Genomic DNA, 7,866 nt, shown 5'->3' on the forward strand with positions numbered 1-7,866 from the left:
GTGGGGGTCCCCACTGGGGTGCCTGGCCAACCTGGATGAGGGGCTGATGGCTGTTTTCAGGCTTCCCGCACCCCCTTCAGGGTGGGGGTCCCCACTGGGCTGCCTGGCCAGCCTGGATGAAGGGCTGATGGCTGTTTTCAGGCTGCCCGCACCCACTTCAGGGTGGGCGTCCCCACTGGGGTGCCTGGCCAGCCTGGTTTAGGGGATGAGGGCTGTTTTCAGGTGGGCCAAGCCTGCAACTGAAGCTCCCAGTCTCTCCTTTTTTTCTTTTTCTTTTTTTTATTCTGGGATTTATTTACCTTCTGTAATTGAAACTTTGTTGCTGCTCCAGGTCCAAGGCCAGCTGGCTGAAAGCAGGTATCTGTGGTTTGTTTAGCTTCTATAATTGCAACATTGTTGCTTAGACTGGAGCTCAGAGCCCGGCTGCAGCAGGCGGGGAACCTTGGCTTCCTCCATCACTGGAGTAAGCAAGCCTCATGTTTGCTTCAGTTGCCTGGCTGCCGGCTGCCATCTTTGTTGGCAGTTAATTTGCATATCGCCCTGATTAGCCAATGGAAAGTGTAGTGGAGGTATGGTTAATTACCATGTTTGTCTATTATTAGATAGGATGTGTCTGTTTTTATGCCAGTATCATGATGTTTTCATCATTATAGCCTTGTAGTGTAGTCTTATATCAGATATCATGATACCTCCAACTTTGTTCTTCTTTCCTAAGGTTGCTTTGGCTACTGAGGTCTTTTGCCATTTCATATAAATTTTAGGATTATGTATTTTAGTTCTGTGAAAACTATCATTGGTATTTTGATAGGGATTGCATTAAATCTGTAGGTTGCTTTGGGTAGTATGGAAATTTTTAACAATGTTAATTCTTCCTATCCATGATCACAAATAACCCTTCAACTTATTTGTATCTTCTTCAATGTTGTTCTTCAAAGCCTTATAGTTTTCCAAATATAGGTCTTGTACCTCCTTGGGTAAATGTATTCCTATGTATTTATTCTTTTTGATGCAATTGTAAATGGGATTGTTTAATTAATTTATTTTCTCATAGGTTTTTTTTTGGTGTATAAAATGCAACTGGTTTAGAATATTAGTTTTATATCCTGCTACTTTACTGAATTCATTTATTAGTCCTAGTAATCCGGAGGGAATTTTTTAAGGTTCTGTATATATAGTATCCCATCATCTGCAATGACAGTTTTACTTCCTCCTTTCCAATTTGCGTGCCTTTTATTCTTTTTTTTTTTTTGTCTTATTGCTGTGGGTAGGACTTCCAATATTATGTTAAATAGAAGTGGTGAGAGCAGACATCCATGTCTTGTTCCTGATTTTAAAAAGAACACTTTTTGGCTTTTCATTCTTGGGTATGATGTTGGCAGTGAGTTTATCATATTGGCCTTTATTATGTTGAGTTGTGTTCCCTCTGTACCCATTTTGCTGAGAGTTTTTATCATAAATGGATGCTGGATTTTGTCACTTTTGCTGCATCTTTCAATATGATCATGTGATTTTTACCCTTTATTTTGTTTCTGTGGTGCATCATGTACCAATCTTGCATCCCGAGAATAAATACTACTTGATCATGGTATGGTGTATGGTCTTTTTAATGTATTACTGAATTTGGTTTGCTAGTATTTTGTTGAGGATGTTTGCATCTATGTTCATCAGGGATATTGGCAGATACTTTTCTTTTTTGTCTGATTTTGCAATCAGGGTAATGCAGACCTCATAAAATGAGCTTGAGAGCCTTCCCTTTTCTTCAATTTTTAGAAATAGTTTGAGAAGGATAGATGTTTATCCTCCTTTGACTATTTGGTAAAATTCACCTGTGAAGCTGTCTGGTCCAGAACATTTGTCTGTTGGGAATTTTTTGAATACTGATTTAATTTCATTAGTAGTAATCAGTCTGTTTCTTCTTGATTCAGTCTTGGAACATAGTATGTTTCTAGGAATGTCGCCATTTTTTCCAAATTGTCCAATTTTTGTCACGTAATGGTTTGTTTTCTTACAATCTTTGGTATTTTTGTGATGTTACTTGTCACTTCTCTTTCATTTCTGATTTCATTTATTTGGGTCCTCTCTTTTTTTTTTTCTTGATGATTCATGGTTAAAGGTTTATCAATCTGAGAGGAATGGTGGCATGAGAGATCCCTTGGGCTCTACTCCTGAAGCTTTAATAAGTTAATCAATTTTAACTCAACAAAGGATTTCCTGTTGAATAGAGGCAGACCTGAGAGACACATGCATGAAAGCATCTAAAGGTGGGCAAATAGGAACAAATGGGGAGGCAACAAGACAGGACAACTCAGACAGCCATGGATGCAGCCCTGCAGTCGGGAGCTGGTGGCCAGGTCACCCTGGAGAGGGGACAAAGCTGGGGGTAGCAGGAACTTCCAATGGGCAGGAAGAACAGAGTCTCAGTGGGCAGTCCAGCAGGGTAAGCAGAGTGAATAGTGATTAAGCCAGCAGAGACAACTGTGTAAGGACAGAGCACAGGGGTTCTGCCACATGGCTGTCTGTGTTTCAGACAAAGAAATGGAACCACAGAGCCCTGCTACCCCTTGGACTCCCAAAACTTGTCTCCCATTGCCATTGGTGTCAGGTTGAGGAGCACATTATCTGTAAACCAAGAGCTACTGCAGCGGAATCACTATTTCCCTCTCTGATTGATCCCCAGTTGAGGCACATGGGGCAGGGGACCCTTCAGAGGTCTGGGGTTGCCATTATGATGAGAGGAAAACAAACCCCACCCCCAAGCAGAACAACTGTACTAATGGAAACCTGACGGAAGCCATGGAGGTCAGTTCTGGGAGGTCCCAGAGGTAAAAATATTGTGATGCAGCGCTACCTACAGGAAAAGAGTAGAAAGTTCTCTTCAGAAAAAGCAAATAGAGAAGGGCCAATGATACAGAGATGCCTAGACAGGTGAAACCAGAAAATACTATGTATAATCACAGTAATGAGGAAGCTCAGAGAAAAAACATCTCCAGAAAACAATGTGATATAACTGACAGAGAATTCAAGATTGCAATTCTGAAAATATTCAACGAGATGCAAGAAAATACATACAGGAAATTCAGTGCACTCAGAAACCAAGTTAATGAACAAAATGAGTACTTTACCAAAGAGATTGAAACTTTAAAAAAAGAACCAATCAGAAGCCCTAGAAATGAAGCATGCCATTAAGGAGATTAGGAATTAACTACTGAGCATAGGAAACAGAGCCAACCAGATGGAGGGAAAAAATAGTGAAATCGAAGATAGTAATGTAGAAATGATGCAGAGGGAAGATGAGAGAGACCTGAGCATAATAAAGAAAGAAAGATCTCTATGAGAACTATGTTACTCCATCAGAAAAAGCAATATAAGAATAATGGGCATAAATAGTGATGACAATTCCCAAACCCCTGGAAAGACCAAGATCCTCAAATCCAAGAAGCAAATAGAACACCTACTTACCTCAATCCAAAGAGGCTGTCTCTAAGACACATTGTATTAAAACTGTCCAACAATGACAAAGAAAAAATTCTCAAAGCAACCAGGGAAAAGAAGGAAGTGACCTACAAAAGAAAACCAATCAGGATATCATCCAACTTCTCAGAAGAAACTCTACAAGCCAGAAGAGAATGGAACCAGATATTCAAACATCTGAAAGAGAGAAATTAGCAGCTGCAAATAATATAGCCAGCAAAATTATCCTTTAAATATGGAGGAGAAATAAAGACATTCCCAGACATACAGAAGCTGAGGGATTTTATCACCAGAAAACCTATATTGCAGGAAATACTCAAGGGAGTTATTGTACCTGAAAGAAAGAGCATCAAGTTGTAGCATTATGAATAAGATCACCAAAAAACTTACAGCATAAACAGGGATAATTTGTGACAACAAGAACATAAAGGGGGGGATGAGGTAAAGGTATGAAATGGCAAAGAAGGATGGAGATCAGATGCACTCAAAAGAAAAAAAACTACTGTAAAGATGCAACTTTATTTTTCATAAACCTAATGATAACCACACACAAAACCCCCAAAATTAAGACTCATAGCTAAGAGAGAGAGAGAGAGAGAGAGAGAGAGAGAGAGAAGAAGAAGAAGAAGAAGAAGAAGAAGAAGAAGAAGAAGAAGAAGAAGAAGAAGAATGGAATACCACCAAACAAAAACAACAGACAGAAACACAAAGGAAAAGAACCAATAGAGGCACAGAGCTGCCAGAAGACAAAAGATAAAATGGCTAAAATAAATCCTCATACATCAGTAATTACCCTAAATGTAAATGAACTGACTTCACAAATAGAATCACAGAGTAGCAGATTGAATAAAAAAAAATCCAAACATGTGCTGTCTTCAAGAGACATATCTAAACTGCAAAGACAAAGGTAGATTAAAAGTGAAAGGTGGAAAATGATACTCCAAGCAAATAACATCCACAGAAAACCAGGTGTAGCCATATTTATATCTGACAAAATAGATTTCAAGATAACAAAGGTAACGAGACAAAGGTGGACATTTTGTAATGATAAAGGGAACACTACATCAAGAAAGCATAGCACTTCTTAACATATATGCACTCAATCAGTGAGCACTGAAATATATAAAGCAATTACTCACAGAACGAAAAGGAGAAACCGATCAAAACACAATCATAGCTGGGGATCTTAATACTCCACTGAAGGCTTTAGATAGATCACCCAAATAGAAAATCAATAAAGAAATGACACACTAGACAAAATGGACATAATTGACATTTATAGTGCATTTCATCCCAGAACATCAGATTATACATTCTTCTCCAGTGCACATGGAACCTTCTCAAGAATAGATGATATGTTGGGTCACAAATAGTGTCAACAAATTCAAGAAGATTGAGATCATACGAAGCATATTCTCTGACCACAATGCCTTGAAATTAGAAATCAACTGCAAAAAGGAGTAAAGAAACCTATAAATATGTGGAGTTTAAGCAACATACTACTGAAAAATGACTGGGCCAAAGAAGAAATAAAAGATGAGATCTAAGATAAGTAGAGACAAATGAGAATGACAATACAACATATCAAAACTTCTGGGATGCAGTGAAAGCAATAATAAGAGGGAAGTTTATATCATTACAGGCCTATTTCAAGAAACAAGAGAAATCCCAAGTAAACAACCTAATATTACATCTTAAAGTACTAGAAAAAGAAGAACAAAAGCAACTCAAATTCATCAGAAGAAAGGAATTAACAAAAAATAGAGCAGAATTGAATGAAATGGAGAACAAAAATTAATACAACAAAGAGCTGGTTCTTTGAAAAGAATAAAATTGACAAACTCCTGGTTAGAGTCACTAAGGAAAAGTTAAAAGAGATCCATAAACAAAATCAGAAATGAAAGAGAAGTCACCACAGACATCACAGATATACAAAGAATCATACTAGAATATTAAGAAGGACTATATGCCACCAAATTCAATTACCTAGAGGAAATGGATAAGTTTGTACAAATATATAACCTTCCTAGATTGAATCAGGAAGAACTGGAAAATCTAAATAGACTGATTAACAGTGAGGAAATTGAAACAAACATCAAAAACCTCCCAAAAACTAAAAGTCCAGGACCAGATGGCTTCACTAGTGAATTCTACCAAACACTCAAAGATTTCAAATCTGTCCTTCTCAAACACTTTCAAAATATTAAAGAAGAACAATACTTCCTGACACATTTTATGGGACCAACATAATCCAAATACCAAAACCTAGCAAAAATAACACAAAAAAGAAAACTACAGATCAATATCTCTCATGAATACAGATGCAACTACTAGCAAATCAAATATGACGATACATTAAAAATAATACATCATGATCAAGTGGGGTTCATTCCAGAGGCACAAGGATGGTTCAATATAAGCAAATTGATCAATGTAATATACCAATCAACAAAAGAAAGAATAAAAATAATATGATCTTATCAATTGATGCAGAAAAAGCATTTGGTAACATACAACATCCATTTATGATTAAAACACTCAATAAAATAGGAATAGAAAAAAAGTACCTCAACATAATAAAGGCCGTATTTGATAAACGCTCAGCCAATATTATACTCAATGGCAAAAAACTGAAAGCTTTTCCTCTAAAATCAGGAACAAGATAAAGATGCCCACTCTCACTACTCTTATTCAACATTGTGCTGGAAGTCCTAGCCAGAGCAATAAGGCAAGAGAAAGAAATAAAAGGGATCTAAATTGGGAAGGAAGAAGTAAAACTGTCATTTTTTTTTTGCAGACGACATGATTCTGTACATAGGAAACCCTACAGACTCCACCAAAAAAAAAACAAAAACAAAAACAAAATAAAAAAACTATTAGAAACAATAAACAAATACAGTAATGTACAAAAATCCACTGCCTTTCTGTATACTAACAACGAAGCTTCAGAAAAAGAAATGAAAAAAACAATTCCTTTTGCAATTGCAACCAAAAGAATAAAATGCCTAGGAATAAACTTAAAGGACATGAAAGCCCTATATACTGAAAACTGCAAAGCATTAGTAAAGGAGATTGAAAAAGACAAAACAAAATGGAAAAAATATCCTGTGTTTATCAATTGGAAAAATCAACAGTTAAAATGGCCATATTACCCAAAGCAATATACAAGTTTAATGCAATTCCCATCAAAATCCCAATGTTATTTTTTAAAGAAATAGAACAAAAAATTGTCAGATGTGTATGGAACCACCAAAAAAACTCGAATAGCCAAAGCAATCTTGAGAAAAAAGAACGAAGCTGGAGGAATCACAATTGATGACTTCAAATTATACTACTGAGCTGCAATAATCAAAAGGGCATTGGCAGAAAAACAGAAGCACAGATCAATGGAACAGAACTGAGAGTCCAGATATAAAATCACATGTATATGGGCAGATAATTTTTGACAAGGAAGCCAGAAACAGACAATGGAACAAAAAAGCCTTTTCAGTAAATGGTGCTCGGAAAATTGGAACGCCACATGTAAAAGAGTAAAACTGGATTACAATTTGTCCTTATGGACAAAAATTAATTCAGAATGGATCAAAAATCTAAATTTAAGACCCAAAACAATGTTACATAGAAGAAAATATAGGTACTAAACTTATGGACCTTGGTTCATAAGTTCCTCAGAAAAGAAACCAACAACAAAACAAAGAGGCAGCTGACGGATAGGAGATGATATTTGCAAACAATAGCTCCAACAAAGGTTTAATGTCCAAAATATATAAAGAAATCATAAAACTCAACACCAAACAAATAACCCAATTAAAAAATGGGCAGAAGACCTGGACACCTCTGCCAAGAAGACGTACAAGAAGCCAACAGATATATGAAAAGATGTTCCACCTCACTAGCAATTAGGGAGATGCAAATCAAAACCACAATGAGATGCCACCTCACACCTGCTGGAATGGCCATTATCAACAAACAAGTAATAACAAGGGTTGGAGAAGTTGTGGAGAAAGGGAACCCTCATTCACTGCTAGTGGGAATGTGGACTGGTACAGCCACTACGGAAACAGTCTGGCGACTCCTCAAAAAATTAATAGAGCTACCATATGACCCAGCAATTCCTCTCCTGGGTATATACCCGAAAAACTAGAAAACATATATTCACAAAGATATATGCACTCTTATATTCATTAGCATTATTCACACTGGCCAAGACTTGGGGACAACCGAAGTGTCCTTTGATAGAGGATTGGATTAAGAAGATGTGGTACACAACTGAATACTACTCAGCCATAAGAAAAGATGAAGTACTGCCATTTGTAACAACATGGATGGACCTTAAGAACATTATGCTAAGTGAAACAAGTCAATCAGAAAAAGCTAAGAACCATATTATTTCAC

Source organism: Myotis brandtii, unplaced genomic scaffold (assembly GCF_000412655.1).
Source record: "Myotis brandtii unplaced genomic scaffold, ASM41265v1 scaffold291, whole genome shotgun sequence".
Lineage (NCBI taxonomy): Eukaryota > Metazoa > Chordata > Mammalia > Chiroptera > Vespertilionidae > Myotis > Myotis brandtii.